The sequence below is a fragment of the Polistes dominula genome, unplaced genomic scaffold, assembly GCF_049000335.1.
Source record: "Polistes dominula isolate Pdom_NZ unplaced genomic scaffold, Pdom_raw_medaka contig_74, whole genome shotgun sequence".
Lineage (NCBI taxonomy): Eukaryota > Metazoa > Arthropoda > Insecta > Hymenoptera > Vespidae > Polistes > Polistes dominula.
In genome coordinates, this window is record NW_028300953.1 from 488,742 (window position 1) to 513,669 (window position 24,928).

The 24,928-nt window shown below is 41.5% G+C and overlaps 1 protein-coding gene across 3 annotated transcripts in view; it reads right to left on the bottom strand.

Moving 5' to 3' along the window:
• Positions 1-24,928, bottom strand: part of hth (Meis homeobox homothorax) — a 359,920-nt gene that overhangs the window by 52,487 nt on the left and 282,505 nt on the right. The window lies entirely within an intron of this gene.

Consider the following 24,928-nt stretch of genomic DNA (forward strand, 5'->3'; position numbering starts at 1 on the left):
ATGGAAAAGCGGAAACTTTCGACGAATAATATTACTATCAACTTTTTCTATCTCAATTTCATCCTTACTTTTTATTATGATATTTATTTTTGTTCTTCTTCATCAAGCAAATTAAACCGGACGATGAAAAGGTAAAGAAGAAGAAGAAGAGGAAGACAAAAAATGAAATAAAATAAAAAAGAAATATGAAATCGTAGAGCACCGTAGATGGAACACAGTGTAGGGTCATTTATAATCCAGGTAGAGGCACGTGATTAGAAGTACGAAATGACTACGGGACGCGACACGGTGCGCTAATGATAGCAGCAGTAGCTGGAGCATCAACTATACAACCTGGTGGCTTAGAAAGAAAGAGATAGAAAGAAAGAAACTTCAGCTTTGTATAAGGTCTGCTTCCACGTAGAAAGGAATGTTCTAACCGGTAGCGAGTAGAATCATTATAATGATTCGAATCTACCTATAGCGAAAAGAGAGGAACACCATTTGAGTTAGGCTTCCTTGCGAGTGAGTGCACAAGTGTAAACCCTACTAGGTCGTTATTAATATCGAATAACGAGACGGTGGAACGGTGCTCGATGGCATGCATGCCCGTGGCGTATTCTTTATTAACGATGTTCCACCATTCCCAGGATCCTCGTCCTCATACGAAAAAATTCAGACTCGGGAGTTCTCTTTAAGAATAAGATGTGGTGGTGAACAAGAACAGGAACAAGAAGAAGAAGGAGGAGGCGGACAGGTAAAATCGCTGCTGCAGAGAGGAAAAGATCTTTGATATTCGTGGGACGATCGTTCGTTATCGGACAGGGTGCATATAACTCCCAAAAGAAAGAATAAAAAAAGAGAACGAGATCCTCCGTTTGGTCCTTTAAAAAAAATAAAGGACGTGGCACCGTCGACGTCGTAATCTCGTTAAAACTATGGTCACCTTAAATGTGGGTGTGTAGAACGAGAAAAGTAAAGGAAAAGAAATCGATAAACTTTCACTAACTTCATGAAAATGTGTTCCAGGACTTTGGCACGGTGCTGAGCTGAGAATCTTGCTGTGATCTTCATCGATGATGCCCAATGACTATTTTTATCTCCTTTCCTCAGGGCCCTTAACAAATGCAGCTATAATTGCACGCGAACCTAATGGTTATTGATGGCACTCCTTCGACTTTCCCCTTCTACTTCTACTTCTTCTTCTTATTCCTTTCTTTCTCATTTCCACCCTTCTGCATACACCACCGAGCACGTTAGCGTTACTTTAAGGTAACGCGCCGTGGCGTGCCGGCGTTATGGAAGCGATGCTTTAGGAGCGATACTGTCGGGCACCGACCCCCTGCTGCAACTCGACACACACAACTTGATTTCACCATGGGGCCACCGTCGGCCGACGGTCGTCGATGCCCTTTCCTCTCTTCCTTTTATTATACTTTTTGCTTACTTTCGAACCCGCTTTCGGCTTCATCCTCTACCAAGTCTCGTATGAAAATGCTAAACTTCTTTTTGTGTGCTCCTTGACTTTGTAAAATAAAGAAATAAATAAAAAGACTAAGAAAGGGAGAGAGAGAGATAACCGTTCTTATTCTTTTTATGTATAAATAATTATAAATAGATACGTAATATAAGAAAATAAAATGTTTGGTATATGTAGCTCACAATAGCTGGCCCGAGATTCGATCCCACGCGTTATTCAAGAAGAACACTTTAGATTTTTTCTCCTATCTCAATGACTCTGCGAAAAATACTACTTGTGGATGATCGTCCACGTTGGGGCAATGACTTGACAAAATTCAAAGGCGACTTGCGTCACAAAAGCGCGCACGAGAGCGTGTGTAAGACGATTACAAAAGGAATCGCTAGGCCCCGATGATCCTTACCCTCTCAAACTCTCCTTGGTGTCTTTACTTTCTAAGTGGAACGCTAATTACTCTTTAGCATAATGCGAACGCTGAGTAACGGATAGTCAAATAAAAATAAAAATACGAAAATATTTCTGATAGAAACAATGAGACTCGAAGAAACGAGTTCGAGTGATATTTGTCGTGAAAGAAAAAAAAAAACTGCATAAAAGAAACCGTAATAGTCCTTGTTGTTGTTATTATTGTTGTGGAATAAACCGCATGCACGCAAAAAAACGTCTTCCACTCTCGAGAAGGCAAACTCACTCGTACACACGCACGTTTTGCGGCATACTCGAGTAGGATAAAGAGCGTACGTAAAAGGAGGACGAACGGGGGTGCGGGGAGATGAAGAAAGAGAAAGAGAGAGAGAGAGAAAGCGAGACGAAAGGTGCCCAGACCGCAAGCGGTACCGTCAACCCCGTACGAGCAATGTAATGGCAACGTTTTACGGTCTTACGAAACGCGATTGCGGCTAATCGCGAGAATCCTCGATGTTCAGACGAGACCTTCTCATTTTAGGACGAGTCATTTCTCTTTTGACCTCATTTTTTTTTTTAAATAGTTCTTTACTATCTTATTATTTAAATAATATTTATTATAAGATTCCAATTTGTATTGTTATAAAATGTTATCTAACAAAATTTCTATTATCAATGAAACGTTTTATTTTTCTTCTTCTTTTTTTTTTTTACTTTCTCTCTCATTTTTTTTCATCGTCCCTAGTCATATCGATAACGCAACCCCTCGCGGATAATTGAGCTTAACGAAGTGTCTGGCAGCCGGTGGAAACGAATTTGTCTGCTCTCTCTCTCTCTCTCTCTCTTGGTTTCTCTCGAAGCGAGGTCGCGGTGTCCGGGAGGAGCGGCCCCGCAGGAGAAGCTGCGACGATCCAAATCCAATCTTCCAATCGGAGTCAATTACAGGCTGACAATGCCCGGACGAGCGAGTTGCGCTACCTAAATGTCAGCCGTACCAAGCGACGGTGTCATTTCGTATACAAACGGGATTACGCGATCTAATTCACGGACCTGACAAAAGGCCGATAAAGGAACCTGTGAAAGCTGAAGGAGTGACTGAGAGAAAGAAATTTTCTTACATTACTTCACTCTCTTCTATTCATCCAATCCTCCACCTTTCTCATCCTTCAAAAATCCCCACTTTAAATTACTCGAACAAACAATCGATTTATATACCACTTTCAATTATAAAAAATTGATCTAAACGGATTGTCAAAGATAAATAAATTTTCTGGCATTATTCCCCCTCCTCTTTCTTCACCTTTCACCTTTACAAATTTTAAATACTCCACCGAACAATCGATGTACATACCATTGTAATTTACAAAAGCAAAAAAATATGATCAACAGAAGAATTGACATAATCGTCGGTAATGGTAACAACAAAAGACATAACAATGATTCTTCATCCATTCGTTCTACTCTATTTATGATATTTATTTCCTCTCTTTGTCTCCATCTTGAGATATTATTTTTCTTTGAACGGTTGAAGTACATACAACGAGAGCAAAGGTCCGGTTCAAACAAGAACGTCCAGAGTACAAGAAGAGAGTGGCCGTATGTACCCGGGGGAACATTTAAAGTCTATCCAGCATGTTAATATAATGTCTTAGGCGGCCGTAGCCGTGTCGACAAGGCACGGATACTTCACTCATTCTCTTTCTTTCTCCAACACACACACACACACACACACAAACTTTTCTTCACCCTAGCTACGCGCGGATAGATAATCGCGGCATTGTCTTACATCGACGATCGTATTATACGCGTCTAGCGTTCCTACATAGATAAGTGAACGTTTTGTAAGCGTAAGATGGAATACTGTTCGTTATCTTTTCTTTTTTATATTTATATTTTTTATTTCTATTATGTCACCTTATATATGTAACCACGAATGCATACCTGATATAAGAAATAAATAAATGATCAAATTGCTTTAGGACAATCTGACAATAGATTTACTTTATAATAATATTTTTATAATAATTATACTTATTATTAATTAGGGATCTTAAAGAAAAAGGCAACGAAGACCACGAATGGAAGGGTCAAGTTCAGAAATGGGCACACTGGCGAGATTTGGTATTTGTGGCAATGAACTTTCGAGTTTCTAATGCAAATTTATAATAATAATAATTAAATAATTAAATTAATAACTATTTAATAATATAATTTTCTTATTGTAATTGATTATAATATAACGATATATTTGATGAATATATAGTTTATATATATAGTTGATAAATAAGAAAAGAAAAGAGAAAAGTATATTTTATATGAATTTAAATATATATATAATAAATAAATTAATTGAAATTTATAGTAAAATAGATGTGATCGTTGAAATTCTTTCGGAAAGAAAGAAGAACCAAAGTGAGAAAAAGAGAAAGAGTTACTTTAACGGTATTTCATGCAGAGCGATACGGATTATGTTTTACGTAGGCGTACCAATGGGGAAAGCAAGGGGGCAGGGAAAGTAAATATTGCAGTATGCACTCAGCGAGGATACAGGATGCATTGCGTCGGTGGTGCCGCCGGCAGAGAGGATAGTTGGTGAGCATCCTCCCTGAACAGAGAACCAACGAGAGGAATAGAGAAAGAGATAGAATGAGAGAAGAGCAGAGAGATAGATAGATAGAAGAGAGAGAGAGAGAGAGAGAACGTTTCTGCATTAGCATCCGCATATATTATTTCGTGGCATAGCACGAGAGTCTGGCATGCATGCTCTACATATCCAAAGCTCGGCGCTTTCGCGCGATTCGTGCATCGCTTTCGTGATATCGAAATACGTGGCACGTGCTGGTACCGTTCAAACGAATATTCGACTTGACGTTGCCTGAACTTTGCTATCCGTGATATGTACTATATATATATATATAACTATGTAGATACTCAGAGATATCTCTTCGTTTACCGTTTAAACAGAAAGAGAAATGAAGAGAGAGAATAAAAAGAATTTGATTGAAATTGAAGAAACAAAAGCGATCGTCTTTGATAAAGATTCATCGATTCGTTATCAATCGATTGAAAAAAGAAAAAATTAAAAACTGAGCTTACTTTTTTTTCTTTTCTTAAAAATAAAAGAAAGATACAGATAGGAATATTCCAGACGTGACAGCGTTCAACTCGAACTGTCGTGCAGTTCAACAGTTATTTATGGACGTAACGTAGCGTCGACCCCTCTTATTCATAGTTTTTACTCGCATTTCGCGAGACCTATCCAACGTCCATGAAACAGAAAACAAAAGAAAAAAAGAGAGAGTGAGAGAGAGGAAGATCAAGGAAAATTCATTGAAAGAAGAATAAGGAGAAGAAAGATAGACAACAACCTTCCGAGTAAAAGTAGATTGAAAAAATGGTCCGGTTATTTATGATGCTTTCTTGTGCAAAAGTAGGATCGCCCTTCCGGTAGAGACGACCCTTTAACGTTCTTCTTTTATTCCTCGTAGAATCGATTCGTCCTTCTTATCCCGATCGAACATGCGACGAGTTTTTCAACTTTGACTTTGGGAACAAAATCGAGAGTAACGTTCAGTTGGGATCATCCGAAAAAAGGGAGAAAGATGTGAGAGAGAGAGAGAGAGAGAGTGGTGGTACCTTAACGGATAGAATACGGGTAGGGCTAGCTGTTAGTCTCCTCACAGCGTAGAATTTCGCGCGTTTAATCCCTTATCCCTTTAAGCGTTGTGTATTATCCTCATAAAAACTAATACAGAAACGCCGGCGAGTCTGGGCTCCGCCTAAAGCCTGCTTCCACGCTAGAAACGTATAAAAAGAAGAGAAAAAATCAAGAGAGAGAGAGAGAGAGAGAGAGAGAGAGAAAGAGATGGGAAGGGGGTTGAAAAGAAAAAAAAAAATAGACGACTCCGAAGCAGAGAACCGGCGGCAGCGTGGCCCCCAGGGCTCAGCCTCGAAAATACGTCGAGTTCGCGAAGAGAGAACCTCGACAGAGAGAGAGAGAGAGAACCTATGTACTATGTATATATATATATAGAAGGGAGGAGAGTTTTGTGTGCGAAAGCGGCGATATATCACTAGGCGACGAAACAACCAACCCCCGACGAGAGTTGCATTTGCATCGACGGACCCGACACTAACACACTAACACACCGATAGCATACACTTATACTAAAGTAGACTTCAAATATATATAGGTACGTGTACGAAGACGTCCAAGGGTATACACGTAAGCTGGGCACCGATCGACTTCATCCTCCTTTGCCACCCTCATCTCCTATGTTCTCTCTTTCTTTCTCTTTTTCATGCTATCGTGGGGGTGCGAAGACCCATACTTCTCTAACCCCAAGGCCTGATTTACATTTTCTTTCCTGGCGCGAAGTCTCGTTCCACTCGATAAGAGGAAACGCCTCGATTCGCCGGTATTTCACCCTTTGCAAAAGAGAAAAGAGAGAAATCGAAAATGGTAGAAATGGAAAATACCGTGCTAGGAAAGTCCTGCTATTAAAAGTAAACGATAACGTTGCACAAAAGTTTTTTCTTTTTTTTTTTCTTTAAATAAATTCCACCATTTATCTGCATCGCAATAATAAGTGCTGTATAAAAAAGTTATATGTATCTAGAATAATACGCAATCAAGTTAAACTAATAATTTAGTTTTGAACGGGGTAAAAAGTTGTTGTCCAATCGTCGTGATGGAATTGTCGTTACAGTGAAAATCGTGAAAATAACGTAGCGGTTATCTTGGAACGTCCGAGGAAGAGCCTTGAGCAAGGCTGGCCAACCAGCTTTGCGTATACTCGATCGTAAATGCGAATCGATGGTGTGATAAGCCCGACAGGTTCGTCGAGTGAAGTTTCCTTCGTATTTCGCGACGTATTTCGCGATGTATTCACGACAAGCATTTGCGATATTAATCTCAATCGTCCAAAAGAATAAAAAGAGATGATGATATCGATTCTTTCCATCGGTCTTTCCCATGGATTAAAGACCGATAAATTTCTTTTTCAAACCTTTAAAAACGTCGACCCATAAAAAGTCAAAACCCCCTGTTGTTTTGCGTAATATAAAATAATAAACGTTCCATTGGTTTTATTCGATAATTTGAAAACTTTTATGTATGAGGAACAAAAAAATTCGTCACGTGATAAATGTTATCATAGTGTTAGTGAGTTACTTTACGTAGGATAAAAGGTTCGGTATTATACTTTGAAGATCAGAGGACTGGCACGAGGCACAACGGCATTCTCTTTCTCCTTTCTCTTCTGGTATACCAGTACATAACACATCGTTTCTCTTTCTATTGCAATGCTTTTTTCTTCCTTTCCTTTCTCTCTCTCTCTTTCTCCTCAGTTTACACTCTATAAACGGAGCAGCAGAAGCACGGCGCCGTTACACGATTACTGAATCATTGTTGGTGATAGATAGCGCAGCTGTTGCGCACGAGATCACACGTTCTCGAAATAGTTTGCAACAATACGCTTTCGCGGTACTACTAACCCTAACATAAGAAAGAGAAAGAGAGAGAGAGAGAGAGAGAGACAGAACAAAGTTCGATTTAACGAACGGCTCGGTTCTCACCCAGCTAATTCTTGATTGCCCTCCAAAACATTCGCCAATTTCGCAAACGTACATCAAAAAGAAATAAAAAGAAAGAGGAGTCCTAACGTCGTCGAAGATCTTTTGGCACTTGCCAGAGAGATGAAAGCAAACGGACGTGAAGAACGTTGGACAAATACCTTGCGTGCGAACAAGCGGTGCTAAGATATTTTAGATGAGTCTCGTCGATGAAGACTATGCGAGAAGGACAAACGCTGCCAATCCACTTGTGAGTAGTACGGCCAACCAAGAACAACGTTGATCGATAATCCCTTCTCATCTCGAAAATGGCTATCTCGAATTTAATCTCAATGACGTTCGGCTACTGCTTGTTTGTCGCAAATAGATTGCAATGAATACGAGCACGAGCAGGAGAATGAAAGCGCGCTAGATTTAAATCGGTGCTTGTGATTAGCCCTGATTCATCGCGACGATGCCTACTCTTGACTCAACCGAACTCGGAATTTATACTTCTGTTTAGTCTACGACGAAAGATTTCTCTTTCTTTCTTTCGTTCCTTTTTTTTCCTAAGTATTCTCTTCATCTCACCCTCTCACTATTTCCCTCTCTTCCACCCCCTTCTATCTCTCTGTCTTTAACGTCTAATCCCAGTACTAATATATACCAGGATCAACGATATGCGTTAGGAAGCGAGCTCCATTAACTTCGCGTCGGAATTAACCAGATTAACGCTCGTTTAACGAGCAAATAAATTTCAATAAATAATAGCGGATTCTTGGATGATGTTGAGAGAGAAAGAGAAAGAGAAAAATAGAAGTTGAGTTGAATGGAAGGAATGTGTCGTAAAATTTTAGAAAAAGGTTATTCTTCTTATAACCCCCCCCCCAAACACAGGAGGGGTTCGCGAATGACGAGACATTTCCTAAGGTATGCTGGAATAGAATGAAGAAATCTTGCTGACGGAGATCGCATGAATATATTCGAATAATTAAGGAAACCGATTTATGAGAAACCCTGTATAAGTTCATTCACGCGCGCCATTATTACGTTATGAAGGATAGGGCATATTATACGAAAGACCGGTAGTCTCGATCATCGAGTTTAGGGTTTAGAGAGTGGTAGGCGTGAGTGAGTAAAAGATAGTGCAAAAGAGAAAGAGAGAGAGAGGACTATGGTCGCTAGCTACCGTATAATTACACGAACGCCCCTTCCGGAGATGACGCGTTATTGCCTCAGGGCAACTTCCTCCTCGTGCGAGCAAAGGCGAAATTCTCCTCCGGACCCTCCTTCGAGGTGGACCCAAGAGGCCTACTTGGGCTCGCGTAATCGCCTCGTTACATTATGACTTTCAGAACGCTTGCTTGCTTTCCTTGCTTGCCCCGAGGAACAGAGTTGGTACCTTGGTCTAAACGCGAGAAAGCGTTTATCGTTTGGCTTCGCGTAAACGACGGCTATAAAAACGCTAAAAAAACCAAGAACAACAAATATTTTCGAAAGAATGTATAACACGATTTTTTATTACACCAACAATGTGTTATTTAAATGAACTTATCGATCCCTTTCTATTGATCCTACTACGATCTCGTAAATATTTACAATCGATTTCTATGTTGAAAAAGATCTGCATTTTCCATTTCCCATTTTGCGTAGAAGAACCGTTCATCGAGCGAGCCTTTCCGAGCTTTATTGCTTTGCCTTTAGACTTTCCGAGAGCGTAGAACACCCTCTTTCTCCCTTTTTTCTTCCCACCTGCTCCCACCTCGTGATAAATGGCCTTGTTTCATCCACCCTCGGCTACGTCCTTCGAGAAAGTCTTATCAACTCGGACGCTCGGCTACTTCACCTCCACCTCCTCTTCTTCTTTTTCTTCTTCTTTTCTCTATTCCTTTTATCCAGCTTTTCTCTCTTTTTTTCTCCTTTAAATATCCGCACACACACAAACACACACACATATACACTTTTATGGGATATCGCTAGACTCTAAGAGTTCTTCGTATAAAAAAAATCTCGCTTACGCACAGTCTTTTCCGAACGTTTACGTTAAAACAACTTCATTTCCCTGAATTGAAGTGGAAGGTGGTTTATTCAGAACCTATGTGACTTCGATGTAGGAAAAGTTGGCGTGTTGCGGTGACGATTTATTTTCGGGAGAACCGGAAAGAAAGTTAAATTGCGAATTGTGTGCTTGAAATGAGCTTTCCCTCTTTCTCTCTTTCTCCTCATTCTCTGTCGCAAAACCGAGCGATCCGGTAACCGTAGTAATGCCCGTTGCTGAATCCTGGGCTATAGTCGTTGGTTGGGTTGTTCTCGCGGCCAAGAGAAGAACTCGAAGACTACTAAGGGGTAGGAGGATGAAATGGCCCCCGGAGGAGTGATAGAGGCTACCTAATAGCTCACGGAATTGCCCCTGAAACACCTTTTTAATGAACTATTGCTACGGGAAATGAAAATGGGGGAGACGACAAGCTCTTTCTCTGCTTCACAGCTGCGCGATATATCTTCGGCTATCTTGGGAAACTTTATATAGGAATCCGTGCTGGCCGAGCCGCACCGCGTCGGTCTTTCAACGTGTATTGTCTCGATTGAATACGCGAGTCTACTGAGAGATTTCTTCTTCTTTTTTTCTCCCTCCGAAGAATTGATAGTTTACTAGAAATATATCATCCCATTCCCACCCTTAAGAAAGAACAAAACAGAGGAGTCTGAGCTTTTTTTTCACCGACTCAGAAAATCGATTATTTTAATCGGCTGACGATCAAAGTGTTAATAAAATGTGTGAGAATAAACAAAATGTTCAACTAGCTATTCTTTTGTAAAAGAACAAAAAATAAGAAAAAGAATAGTGTAAGAAGAGAAAGAAAAGTCCGTGGATGGAGGCAAACTGAGCTCAGCGAGACGTCGGCCGAAAACATTCCGGGGAATTAGACGCGGAGCCCCGGCAGGAGATCAAAAAAGGCAGCCTCGAAACGAAGACGAAGGAACGAGGCGATTTGTCAAAACGCGCATCGCCGCACGCGTTCCCCTCCGCGTTCCACTCCTCCCCTTTACCAACTATAGCTGATCTTCCTTTGTCATTGTTATGCTAACTATGTTCATAGATGGAAAGACGAGTAACGGGGGTTGTTGAGCGAGCCGAATGCTAAATCCACGGAAATGAAATCCTTTCAAATACGAATACATTTTAAACGTGAAACTTACACTACTGTAAATCTTTTGCGAATGATCTAACTAATATTATTATTTTTATAAAAAATTAACTGACTTAGTTTTTCTTATTAACTTTTGATAATGAATAATATAAACGAACAGAGATGGAAGGATGACGATGATATCCGAAATAAGTTAGTTGGAAAAAGTGTAGGGTTCGGGTTGTATTAAAGTTCGATGACGTTGGTAAGGACAGGAGGTAAGACTACCCCTATGGGAATCGAAACACCCGCCACCTGACCCATTAAGGGGTGGCCTCGACTTTGCCTTTCTACTAGTTCCTCCTTCTGGTCAGCTGTAAGGGTTTGGATTATGGCTGTAGCTCGCGGTGTTTACGAGTCCACGAAGGCCGATTACCGTCCTCTGATCCGGATCGGTGTTCGTCTTAAGGCAAACTTCTACACCGCAACAGCGTCTACTTACACTGGGATCTATAGTCAAACATTTATCTTTGTCGATAGAAAAGTCTATTTTATATCTAAAAAGAAACAAAAACAAAAAATACAGCAGCAAAAAGGACAAACGTTTTGATCGACAATTAGTCAAGTTTTTTTTCTTTATTTAACTTCAGTTTCGATTTTCATCATGGGTAGACTCTTTTATTTTCTCTTTTCATTCACCCTTCTCCCCCACATCAGGAGGACCGATTTCATTTCTTTTACAAGCGCCGCGTCATCATTTTTCATAGAGCCCGAGACTGGGAAGGACCCTCCTTGAAAGTATCCTTCGAAAGAAAAGGGAACACACTTTCTTTCTCTCTCTCTCTCTCTCTCTCTCTCTTTTGAGAGTTTTCACGAGGTACGACCTCCCACGGTTCCGACCCTCGACAGGTTTTCGCGAAGGATCGTTCTATGTGGTGCCGCGTGCGAGACACACGATGAAGTAAGCGTGAAAAGACAGAGAGAGAGAGAGAGAGAGAGAGAGAGAGAGAGAAAGACCCTTTCCATATTCCATGCCACTGTAAACTATATCGGCTTCACCGTTTAAACGGCTCTACCATTCGAGTATGCCGCGTCATCGTTACTAACAAGCTCGACGCGTGTAAGATCAGACACACCTACAATATGTATGTATCTAGCTAAAATATAGACGCAACCAACGGGCCAACGCCCGTCCTACAACAACGACGACAACGACAACTACGACGAGGAGACTCCTTTCAAACTTCGATACGCGTTTCGCATAATTCTCCTAAGCTTATCCATTTAACAGCTAGACACCTACGTGCATACATGATTCCCAGATCATACGATTTCACCTTAGTTCATAGATCTCTCGCCGTTATCTTTCCAAGAATCAAAGCCCGTTCTTAATTCAAGAACTTTATTAGTATTCTATAAACAGTGTTACGATGAAAGAAATGATTTCAACTGGACCAACTGGTTTAAACTCGTGGCGACATGATTTTTGTCAAGGCGAGTATGCGATACTTTGACAGGAGACAAGAAGAGTAGGAGGAGTCGGAGAAGCGTAAACACGAATGATGACAAGGACGCAAACGACAACGAGAACAACGAGGTGGAAAGAAGGGTGAGAGGGCAACGAGAGACGAGCAGCAAGTGATTTAGAATATTCGGTGGCGGATGTCAGCTATTGCTCGCCCACTGCGACGTCATTATGTCATCATCATTCTCCTTCGCGCAGAGCCCTCCCGTTAACGGGAGGCGCGCGCCTGGACATCACTCACCCGGAGCAAGAATCGAGCACGGGACGACGAGTCCCGGCTTCACTTACCGGCCTCAACGTCGGACAAGGCTAAACAATATTTATCATGTAGTGGAGGCCCCGTCACGCTGAATTGGAGTTCCGGTGCCACCCACGGCAAAACCCCTACCTCTTGCTCTGCCCCGTCTATACTTGCGAGTCAGTCTCCATAATAATCGTTCCTGAACTGCCGATTAGACCCCACTAACAACGAGACACGCGGTTCGGCTACTTTCAAAGGCCAATCTTTTTATACATCACTAGGATTATCGAGTTCTATAAATGTTTGGTTTATACCTAAGTTGTTGATATACATAATCAAAATCGATCTAATTTCTAAAGATTTTAACTTAAGCAATTCCTTCATGCTGGGCCCCCTTTTTTCCCGTTTCAGGTAAGATCTTGGTTTCCAGTTCTTTTCTTTTCGTTTCTTTTCTCTCTTCGTTTCGGGCTTCCAAGTCTCCGAGGAAATCATTGAATATGCAACTTAAGGAAATCCTTGGATATTGCGCTTTATTATAAACGGGCTCGCTTCTCAGAACGTTCCCTTTCTCCTTTTCTTCCACCCCTACCCCTTGCCTTTTCAACTGGAAAGACTTTGCATGGGAATATTTTCAGATTCGAAAATATGCAAAGTCCCTTGGGAGATTCTCCCTACTCTTCTCTCTCTCTCTCTCTCTCTCTTTCTCTTTTTCTCTTTCCTGTCTCTATTCTCTAAAGTTATATTCAAACGCGAGCAAGAAAATCTTTCTCTCTATCGTTCTACCCGCATGAAGGATACGTTAGTTTCTTTCTGTGAAAGAGATGATGGATGGCATCCGAGAATGTTCTGATCTCTCTCGGCTAATTAAATATCTCACTTCGTTCTACCGATTAAAAAGAATTGTTCGATGCTAGTAGCGTGAAATTTCCATTCTTGTCGTTGAACAATTATTTATTACGAACTCGAGAGAACGTGTTCGAATAAACGATCACGATGGTGTTTCATAAATAGACAACATTTTCATTTATATCTGAGATTGAACATCGTCTAAAATTAATACAGGAAATACTCTTTTTACATATACGAAAATAATTTTCATAATTATGATGAAAGAAAAAAAAGAAAATATACTTTTCGTTTATAAATAATAAATATGAAAGAGGATACGTGTCTGATAAATAATTTTTATTTGTAATAACTTTGAAGAAGCTTCCCAAAATGTACTTTCGATCGGTTACACAACGCGCGCGAGTTTCCTTCATTATTAATGACGCGCCCTTTCGTGGTTCCTGCAGGGAACGGGAAACATTTTCCCGGGAACTCGCAGCATGGTGGAGGTAAAGAGCAACTAACCAACCAACCAAGAGAGAGAGAGAGATTCGGTAAGAGATTTTAGGGTTCGAAGAAGGGAGAGATCGGACGTACAATTAGGCGAGCTTGTAATTAGCGTAAATTGTTTCCCTCCGCGGGGTAGGTAATGTAAGTGGTGGTGGTGGTTGATTTCAGCCGGTAAACAGATTTTCCGCGGATGAATTAATGAAAAATATGATGAATGTTACGTTCAAAGTTGCGTAAAGCCGGGTAATTAGATGGCAAGGGGTAAAGGGAAGGGAAACGTAACCGTTCTTCCTATTACGCGTTCTATACCTGTTTTAGTATTAGATATCTCATTTTCTATATGCACATAGGTATGAGAAAAGGAAATACGAGTGGAGTAAATATTTACGTGTGAGTGCGTGTAGTAAAAGAGAGAATTTAAAGCACCGACAGGTAGTAATCGGGCAACGACGTTTCCGGTGACTCTTTTTCTTTCATTCTTTCTTTTGTAGAGAAAATGTGAGAAAGAGAGAGAGAGAGAGAGAGAGAGAGAGAGATAGGGAGTTTAAGTATAGGAACGCAGGTGCCCGTGATCCTCCTTCGAAAATATACGGTTATCCGCTTAACTTAGACGCCGCCGAGACGGAAGCCATCGCCGGTACGCGTAATATACTGCCCAATAAAAACTTAGTTACTATCGCTTCCCTGTCCTCGTCTCTTTCCTCCCCCACCTCCTGTTCATCCTCATTCTTAGCCCCTTTCCTTCTCTAAACCCTCTTCATCCTCGTCGGTTCGCAGGCTGCTTACTTTCCTTTCCTTTCCAGAGGGAAAAACGTAGCTGCTATAGTCTAAGGTGTAGAGGTTAGGTATATGAAAGTAAGTAAGACTCTAGGGTGAAGGCCGTAAAGGCAAGGAGGAAAGCCGGAAGAAAGAGGAAAAGGACTCTCCTTTCTTCTACGTGGTTTTTAACAATTTCCTGGGCCGTCGTTATCGAATGTGTGGTCAACGGGCTGCTTGGTTGGTTGGTTGGTTGTAGAAGGTACGCGAGCTAACGATACGACGGGATGCTGTCTCGAGACAATAACGGTTCCACGGGCCATCAAACGAGCTTCCGAATGGCTAGCAAGGACTTCGGGAGACGTCGTAAGCTTTATTCCATCTTTCTCTTTCACGTTTCTCCTTTCGACGAAGATAGGAACAACGGGTAGAGGGTCTAAGGTAGAGATCCTTAAACAGGAAAAGGAGAACGTCTTGGTGTCCTTTATGGCAAGTAAAACACCGAGCTCTCATTTAACTTCCCGTAGGACCAGGGATAAAGAGAGAAGATGGCGAGACTTTCTACGAGTATTCGGCAAAGTATCTAATCATGCTATTAATCGTCTACCTTCTTCCAAACGTTTCTTACCTTCTAATTAGATAATTACACTACGTTCAACGACTACAAAGTATTATTTATTATAATTTATATTAGTTTCTGTGTTAACAAGTTAGAAAATTATTAAATGTAATTTAATTTCATGTAGTAAATTACCGCAAAACTACCCTGACAATTAGCGCGTTTAATATTACAGTTTAATTCTGACATATTGTTTGGAATAAAAAATTAAAAAAATATCGGTCAGTAAAAAAGAAGCAATGAATAAACCGAACGTAGGAGGCATATGCTCACTTGGTTTGTTTCACGAAAAGGCTGAAGGCGCCCAAGGGTTGCGTGTGTTTTGCTACGGCAGCCATCGGGAGAATACTCCGGAGGGTGGCAGATTGTTTGATGGTTGATTGTCGCGCACCGCTTCGGGGGTCGTCTGATTGGGTCGCCACGAAACATCTGCCGGCCTCCCGCGGGGCTTCCGGACGACAATCATCCTACAATCGCGAGGTAATACCCCGAAAGACGTCTTCATTCGAAGGGACGAACGGAGCAGCACCAAATGAAAACGCAAGATCCATACACAACCTTGATCGTAAGCGTTTCCCCCTTTTGCTACGAAAATCTTGATCGATTACCCCCGGTAAAATATTTTCTTTACATACATGTCATACCTTTTGCATCTTAAAATAATTTCCTATGAAATCAAACGGATACCGAAAATTGTTCAGTCTCCTTTAAAATTCGGTGGTTCATCGTACGGTTTTCGACTGAATGGGAGAAGCATGCATAATCGTGAGAGTGTGAGAGAAAGAGAGAGAAAGGGCCGAAAAGAGCAGGCCATTTCTGGCTTTTAGAAGCGAGATACCGAGATCCAGGGAATAAGAGGAGGGTTGTGGGTTTAAAGGAGTAAGAGAGGAAGAAGGAACTTTTACAAAACCCATCTATCCCCCAACCCTTGCCAACGTAGAGACACTGATACCTACCGGCTGACGGTACCCGCCTACAACCGACGACAATGGATCCTTTGCAAGCAAAAAAGCGTAAAAAGGAAGGAACCAAGAGTGTGGTTAAAAGAGAGGAGAGAGAGAGAGAGAGAGAGAGAGAGAGAGAGAGTGAACGGTCCACCTCCGGCGCGGAGAATGAAAGAAAGAGCGGCAATGATGAAAGCATTGTCCCTGTTCAACGGCTCTTCTGTGAGCCTTCGAGGCGGCCGAACTATCTCTCTCTCTCTCTCTCTCTCTCTCTCTCTCTCTCTCTCTCTCTCTTTCTATCTTTTCTCTCCCACCTTTACTACCGCCATTACAACCACGTTCTTCACCCTCACCCTCTCGTGGCTTCTCGTTTTCTTTTCGATGTCGCAAAAGCGTCGTGCCTAAGATCATTCCCGGCGGTCTCTTCTTCTCATCCAGTTTTCTTTTTCGACTTATTTTTCTTACCCACCCCTTCCCACCCCGCAGTGACTTCTCTTTAACGTTTGGTTATACGTATACATATGTATGCACATGATGAACTATACTTTATTTGTAATATTGCAACTCTATGAATTTAAATCATTTCCAATTAATTATTTATATGCAAGATTCAAATAAATAAAAAACCTAAATTTTTGACAACTAGAAAAGTTATACTACTCGATAAAAAAAAGACCACGAATTATTTTGTCACGTGTGGCAAATTAGCTTGAAGATTAGTTCAAGAATAAAGAAGAATACTCTTGGCTAGCCAATCGAGGAATGTAATTCGAAGCAGAATGTTTGCGTGACTTTAAGAAGAAAAAAGGGTGAGAGGTGGAGGAGGGGAAGGGTCCAGAGAAAAGACCCTTGACTCGAATCCGCGTGTAATAACGCGATAATCTTCTCGCGCTAAACAAATAACGGGGTTTGGAAAGGCACCCCCTAAAGGATACTTTAGGCTCTTGCAGCAACCCTTTTGGAAAGAGAGAAGGATAGTAGTAGTTGTAGGACTGCTAGGATCCCTGGTGATCGATCACAATCGACTGACTACTCGCGTACGAGGGCGTTCGCTTTGGTAAGGTCGACGCGTACGGTGAATAGAACGAACTAACGTACGAATGCCTAAGGGTTTAGGGTTACGACCCTATTTTACTCTTTCTCTCATTCCTCCTACTCTAACACCATAGGCGCCGTTGTTATTCCTCGAGCGAAAACTATTTACAAAGTCGGAGCTACTAATGGCATCAAGAGATTTCGCTCCACAGTGCACCCCTCTCTTCATCTTCGTTTTCTTCTTCTTCTTCTTCTTCTTCTGGATGCTCTGCTTCTTCTGGTTGCAAACTCAACATTAACGTAAGCCGTTTCTAATCTAAACTATACCATGCAATGTGTACATGTAACAGTGACGTAAAAGTAAATTTATATCCCTCCTACAGAATAATATTATAATACAAATCTATCCGTATAACTATCTTTTTTTATGAAATATTTTTAAAATGGAATCTTCGAGGACTGGTTTGTGAAAAGAGAAAGAGGAACTTAAATTCCATAAGATTTTTTTCTGTTAGTTTCATCCTCGGATAGGATTGGTGGAGAACGTGTCCTCACGGCCTACGCCAGTGATAATGCCGGATTTCGTTGGGAGTAAACCGACTCTCGTAGCGATAGCGAATTGAAGAGAGCATGAGAGAGAGAGAGAGAGAGAGAGAGAGAGAGAGAGAGAGAGGAGAAAACGAAGCCGGACGAAGAAGTAACAGATGTAGACGCGGAGTGTAATGCAATAAAAGTTTGTCGGCTGGCTTGAATCCGTATGCATATTGACTCGGTCGATCTCATAACGCTACCGATCCTCTACACTCTTCTCTCTCCCTCTCTCTCTCTCACTCTTACTTACATCTTCTATCTCTCCTCTTTATCACCGGACGCGCGTAGGTGGGATCCGTTTCGCTGGGATGCCTTTAACTCGATTTCACGAGCGTTTCGTGTCGTCCATTTCGTTATTTCGCACCCCTGCACCCGTTTTAAAAATAGATATCCCATCCCATCCTCCTCTTCCTCCTCTTATCCGATGGTTTCTTATTCCATATCGACATTTCCGCGAGTCCTACTCCTTTTTTTTTCTCTTCTCGAAAGAATCCGTTCATCCAAACGCACTAACAAACGAACGAACGAGTTTTATTGACCGGAAGTTGTTCAAACAATGCCAATCTAGAAAATACTTTGAAATGGTTGGAAGTTTGTCTATACCCGGAAAATAGCGCAGCCCTTTTTCTTCCCTCTTTTCTCTTTCAGGCAGGAGTAACATGAACGAAGTTCGCGTTATACGCGATGCGCACAAATGGAAAACGGATTGATTAATCGTAGTAATTACCGATCAGCCCCCGCTAATTAGATATCCGACTCGTACTCACCCCAGAGACCCCCAGAGGCTTTCCTAGAACTGCTAGCTCGCTACGGGACGAGACGGTGATGCTCGTGGCATCGAATAGAGGGGACCTTCTGCACCGAAGGGGAATTAGATTGTTTGACGGATCTAACCAATGAGATATTGCTTGGATTTTAAATCACCCTCTCATGGTCGGTATATATATAATAATTATCATTTCAATAGAAAATCTTTTTTCAAAACAATATTTTATGTAATATTAAATTTACGTGGCGCCAGGAACATTCTTTTTTCTTTTGATTTTTATTCGACTCACGTGCCAGGTATGTGTCGTTGATGCAAGAAGAGGAGACAAAAATGAAACAAATAAAAGATCAACGAAAAGGATAGGACACGCAAAAAAACGATAGAGGCCTATCTATAGCACGCGTATCGTTAGGAGTGAAATTCTGGAACGAAATCGAAACCTTGTGCTCATGCTCGATCAAGCCGAAAATCCAAAAAGAACGTGTACACCATCGATGTTATAGGAAAGCAACATGAAAAAAAGGTGATGCGTGTTAAGCGATACCAACAAGTATACCGGTGACAATGCACACCCGGCTTGCATCTATCCCACCTGCTTGCAACCTTATCAAATCATTTATTTTATGCAACTTTTTGATTGATTTGGAATGACAAAAAGTAGAATTCGATTTTTGACAATAAAATCAAAAGATCTTAGAATCCTACACGATTCTCTTCCTTCCCAAACGATCTCATTTGTAAGGACTTGCCTATTCTCATACTCAAAGATAATCGAACGTCCCAATCTACGTCGAATACGAATAAAACTCAAAGCTCACCAGGGTCCTTTCGTGCTATTGCAAACGATCCGCGGTTACTTCTATCAAGGAGTTCTCTCTCACCTGCTGTAGTATTCTAATCTATTTAAGATGTTTCCTGTTTTTAAATCAATTTGGAAGATCGAACTTAATTTAACGATCGGGAATAAAAAAAGAACTAAAACAATAAGACAAGATCGATGGATTACTCAAGGAAGAAAAAGGGTGTAGGACATCGACCCGGTTTCTCAGCACGCTTCGAGGAATAAACGAATGAGAGGAATAGGTTCCACGTATTCGCGGGAGAGTGACGTTTAACGGGCATAGTCTTTAAAAGTGCGACATCCGTGCGCCGCATTACGATATTTGCAAAGTCTCTGAAATGGGGTGGTGGAAGAAGAAAAAGAAGAAGAGAAGAAGAAGAAGAAGAAGAAGAAGAAGAAGAAGGAACGGCTAGTTGAAAGAGGGGGAGAGGGTTGGGAGAGGGACTGCCGAGGGAAGCAGGGATATTAACATCCGGTCCGCAGGGATTTATGGCCCCATTCGCGTGGCTCCTGGGCCTCGGACGATTTTGTAAAACGAAATGTCTCGTTAGCAAGTCGGTTAGAGCCGAATGCGTATATATACACACACACCTATAATACATTTACTTGTATAGTATATACGGTCCAACGTAGGGAACACCGTGGACTTTGCTCGTGGTTTTACAGCGATCTAAATTACCTCGCGACGTACGGTTATGATGTTAACGATATCGCGGAGGTCGAAGCTAGGTGGAAAAGGAACGCGATCCGTCCGTCCGTCCTCCTCTCGTTTTGTTTTTCCTCCCTTCTTGTACATACCCGCGAGACAACATCGTTGCTGCCGAACGATAGATGAGAAGAGAGAAACAACTAATGTATGAGAGAGAGGAAAGCGAGCTATAAAAGGCGTATAAAATTATAAAACGGATTTAAGTAATTTCCCGAGATAATAGCGGATATAAAAGGCCCCCAAGATGGGTTGTAAAGAGAAAGGACTGAGTAGCATAACAAAATCCACGCTTACTTTTACGACCCTAAATCGGCATCGATGCTTGATCCTCAAGAGATCGTTCCAACGCGAGAATAGATACTGATCTTTTTCATGACTTGTTAGATTCGCGAATACACAACCCTTGTAGATCTTTTTGCACAACAAAAAACACATTCGCTAGGAGAGTTAAAGATTTTAGATTCTGTTACGAGTAAAACTTCTGAGTGAGACAACTTCGAACGGAAACGTCGGATCCGTCTTTGTTTAGAGAGAAACGACACGCTTGCTTTATTTTCTTAGAAAAACGTTAAACAAGTAGGTAAGGTAAGACAGGACAAGGCAATAAATTGGCATAAGCTACGATGAGAGAAATCCAAGCTAGAAAATCGGTCTTCGTCTCGGAAAGACTCAACATCGAAAGCCTCTTAAGAGAGTTTCCACGATGTCGCAGCTGTGAGTGATAAAATTATTTCTCTGTTGGCTCCTCGATGATGGCGTCGCCCGAATAAAACGACGAATCGAGAAACTCGTGACGGAACGCATACGTAAGATGAGAGAGAGAGAGAGAAAACGAACTGAAAGAAGAGAAGGAGGAAAAGGGTGGGGAGGTGAGTGATCGCGTAGGGAAAAACGCGTTAATTGAGGAGGCCGCAGGAAAGTGCGTCGTGGAGATAAACGGGCTGAGCGATAAAATTATTTCAAAGCCGGCTTAAATAGAGTAAATCGCGTGGTAGGTAGAAAAGAGAGTGAGGGAGAGGGGAGAAAGAAAACAGAAAGAGAAAGAGACATAGAAAGCGTCGAAATAAACGGCCCAAGTGCCAACTAACGGGGTAGATCTTGAGAGCTGGACGAAGTGAGTTAGAGAGTGAGAAAGAGGGAGAGAGAGAAAACTGAGTTGGTAGGGAAGCCGATAAATAACCACTGGTTTATTAGCAAGATAGACGAGAGGGTGAGGAGAGTGCGGTTAAATTAGCAAGAATATTAGTACGCGTTCGCGCCAGCGTTACTCTCACTCTCTCCTATTTTCTCTCTTTCTCATCGTATCGCGGATTTAACAGGCGCAAGCGACGGCTGCCTGTTTCCCCGAAGGAGAAAGCACGTAGCTTGCAAGCTTGCTTGCTTGCTACCGTGTGCTCGAAGAAGGGTGGGTTAGAACGGCGTAAGTAATAACTGGCGTAGATTGCTTAGAGGGAGTGTGGGTGTATGGGTACAATCAAGTAGAGAAGGCTACGACTTATCGGACGTTTCTTAATGATTTCGTTCCTCCTTTTAAACGATAAAAGTTATTCAGTTATATATTTAGAGCTTGCTAAGAAGAATTTTCACACTAAGGAACTTTTTCGTTAACGAATTTAACAGCTACGTGATTTAGAAACACTCGTGTGGAAAACTTTGGCGTGAGCCTTTTGAACAAGCTTTAAGAGAAACTTTGTTAGCATTTGGTAGGATCGAATAGTAAGAGAGAAAGAGAGAGGAGAATTGTTCCTTGCGATTCTTGAAGTACGTAGGGAACGTTTACGCGCTCGCTCGCGAGACTTTCTCCAAGAGAATTACAGAGCGGTAACAAGCTGGCAACGATTCTAACTACTGTCCGGGTCGTTGATATATGTGACGGAAAATTGTGGGCGAAAGGACGCCGAGGAATACCAGAGAAACGTTCAAGGAAAAAGGAAGAAGGAAATAACATTGGGTAGTGTTACTGCTACTAATGCTAGTGGAAGTGGTCCAGTGATCTTTTCTGTCACAATGAATTTCTTCGTATAAATAAAAATAAAATGAAAAAGTAGAGTAACGAATAATGTGCAAAGGATGAAAATAAACAACAAAAATCTTATTATTTAAGAATGATTTCATTTGTCTAGCGTATTCTAATTAGAAGAGGTTATTTCTAATCCTACGTCGTACTCTCATCGTTACCTAGCAGTCTCTTAATCGAGACGAGAAGGAACGCAAGAGAGCCCGGCTAGCAACTACGAGAGAAGCAAGCAAGCAAGCACCAACGAACCACGCGCTTGGTGCAACGGGCCACGCTCTAATTGCATTACGGAAACATGAGTTTCCCTCGGTGAAATATATCACGAAACTTATCGCGCCACGAAGAAATTGCCATGGTGCTTCGCATGCACTCTCTCTCCTCTCTTTCTCTCTCTCTCTCTCTCTCTCTCTCTCTCTCTCTCTCTTTCATTTCTCTCTCCGAAGCGCAAGCTTGGGATCCACCTACGCGTAAGCCCTCGTACCTGACCACCCACGCAACCGGTATATACCTTTTTCCAACCTGTCCTACGCGTCTACACCTTTTCTAATATTTCTTCTTAACCATTTAGATCAACCTTGAACCGATGATAATTACAAAAAGCAACCGATCATATTGTTTTATTCGAAATTTTGGATCAAGTCCTAAAACACGAATATATTTCTTTATCGTGTGACGGAAAATGTCACGAGTTGCGGTGCTAGAGCCAAGAAACGATTTAGACGACTAATGTAAGTGTAGAGAAGGATAAGAGGTTTGCGAGGAAACATCGAAGACGTCGGATACGAGACATTTGGAAAATACGAGCTAAGCGAAATCCATGGTAGGTTCCTCAACGAGGAAACAAGGGGTGGTGGTGGTTAAAGGGACGAAGAAACAAAAAGAAGAAAAGATCGTTCACTGTTTGCCAAAAATTTTAAATCGACGACTTTAGGGAGAGTTACTCTAACGCTTTTCCGTAATTGCGGAAAGAAGAGAAAACGAGGAACGAATGGCGGTCTGTGAAACGTGTGAAAAATTCGTTAAGTGTCTTTTGGCCCGTGCCTTCTTACCCGTGGACTTGATTTGTGCTCAATTACGCTCGTCGCGTACCCAACATTCCTTCTTTTCTTTTTCTGTAACTATTTTTTTTTATTCTACTCGTCCTCGTTCCCTCTTATTACTCTGAGAAACCGAAGTGCGGAAGATTTTATTTATAAAATGGTACACGACGAACCCACCCGCGTCTACGTGGCGTCGTGGCGAAATAAGAAAATGGAAGGAGGAAGAGGAAGAATTTCACGAAGAAGGTGAAGGAAAGAGAAAGACGATGCAACATACTCGACGCGTCGACCGATTCGTTTCGCATTTTATATCCGCGCGTGAAATCGACCGCCCCCACTTTCATTCCTCTTCAGAAAGAGAGAGAGTTTTGCCAGTACTTTGGTGCTGATTCCTCTTTCGTTAGCACGATACGGACCGTAGCACTCGGATTATTTCGATCTTTGCTCCTGCTAAAGTTAGCCCAAGAGATTACCACGACGCGACATGCTTTCTCTCTCGTTTCAAGAGTAACAGAGATAGTAGAAAGGATAGGATAGAGTCCTTTCTTCTATACTAAGTGAGAGAGAGAGAGAGAGAGAGAGAGAGAGAGAGAAAGATGGTAAGTTGCGTTGCGTTGATTCTAAATATTCTCGCGAGTAAACAAAAGGGCTCGAGGTAATTCGGATACTGGTGCGCAGGTGCCACGCAAAAACATCTATCAAGATAGCCAAATATAGGACTAGAAGGAACACTAAAAGGAGGGTTGGTTGCTAAAGGGTTGTCTACGTTTCAGGATCAACTCGAAGAAACGGGGATTTCGTGAGACAGGAGTAACTAAGCTTATTATCTATCTCTTGTTATCTAATATCGAATACTTTGAAGCTTTTCTCATTTCTGTACTTTCTCATGGTTCGTTACTGAACGATATATTTTAAATAGAGAGTCGTAAAATTTTAAAGTTGAGTGAAATTACGAACCAAGGAGCCTTATCCTTTAACAATCTTCAACGTAATCCTCATTTTCTGTTCTAAATTTTTTTCTTCTGCACGCATAAGTTCTCCAATAGGATCACGTATCGCAAAGATATGGTTATGTACAGATGAACAAAAAAAAGAATATGTAAAAAAAGTCGTTCGCGAGCACAAAGGTACCGAGTTTCGTAACTCGTTTCGCGTATCCTTCGGAGCTGCCTACGCTAACGACGTTTCGAACGTTTTCCTTCGGCTAAGAATGCACGTCTATACGGAGTGCATCGTATAACTTGATAACTCTTACTTATTTCAACGTAAAAAAGAAAAAATGAATGAGAGATAGACATGGGTAAAACGAAGAAGTTTATATCCGCGAGAACATCTCGCTAAGTTCGTTTCTTTTTTTCTTTTTTTTTCCTCAAGAATGAAAATTTCTATGTAAAATCCGTTTAATGCTTTTATCGGCCGTAAAACTTTTATTACTAGGTACGAATAAACTTTTCCGCTTAGAAAGTAGGTATAAGTCGAAGGACACGCTACGAGAAACGCCTACGAACTCGCATGCACTCGAATAAAATAAAATAAAATAAAATAAAATAAATAATGAATAAAAGAGAGGAGTCAAAATAAAAGTAAATTCGGAAGGACTTCGGGAAAGATAAGAATAAAATAAGATAAAGATAAGTCCAACCAACCAAAAAAAAAAAAAGAAAAAAAAAGTTAAATTCGTGCACGGCAACATCAGTTCGATATGAACGCCCACCACCATGTGGGTTCTCAGGTCGTACTTTGTATTCGCGTGATTGGCGCGGTGAAATAATCAGCTTGTTGTCGAGCTTCGTGGCCGAGCGTGCACGGCTCGTTTCGTTTGATGTACGGCTGTAATTTCAGAGTGTCTGGAATTCGCGTATGACACGTTCGTCGTGCGTTGTATGATTTGAGTTTTGCCGCGGGATCCTTTTCAAATGTGTGTGTGGAGAGAGAGAGAGAGAGAAAGGAAAAAA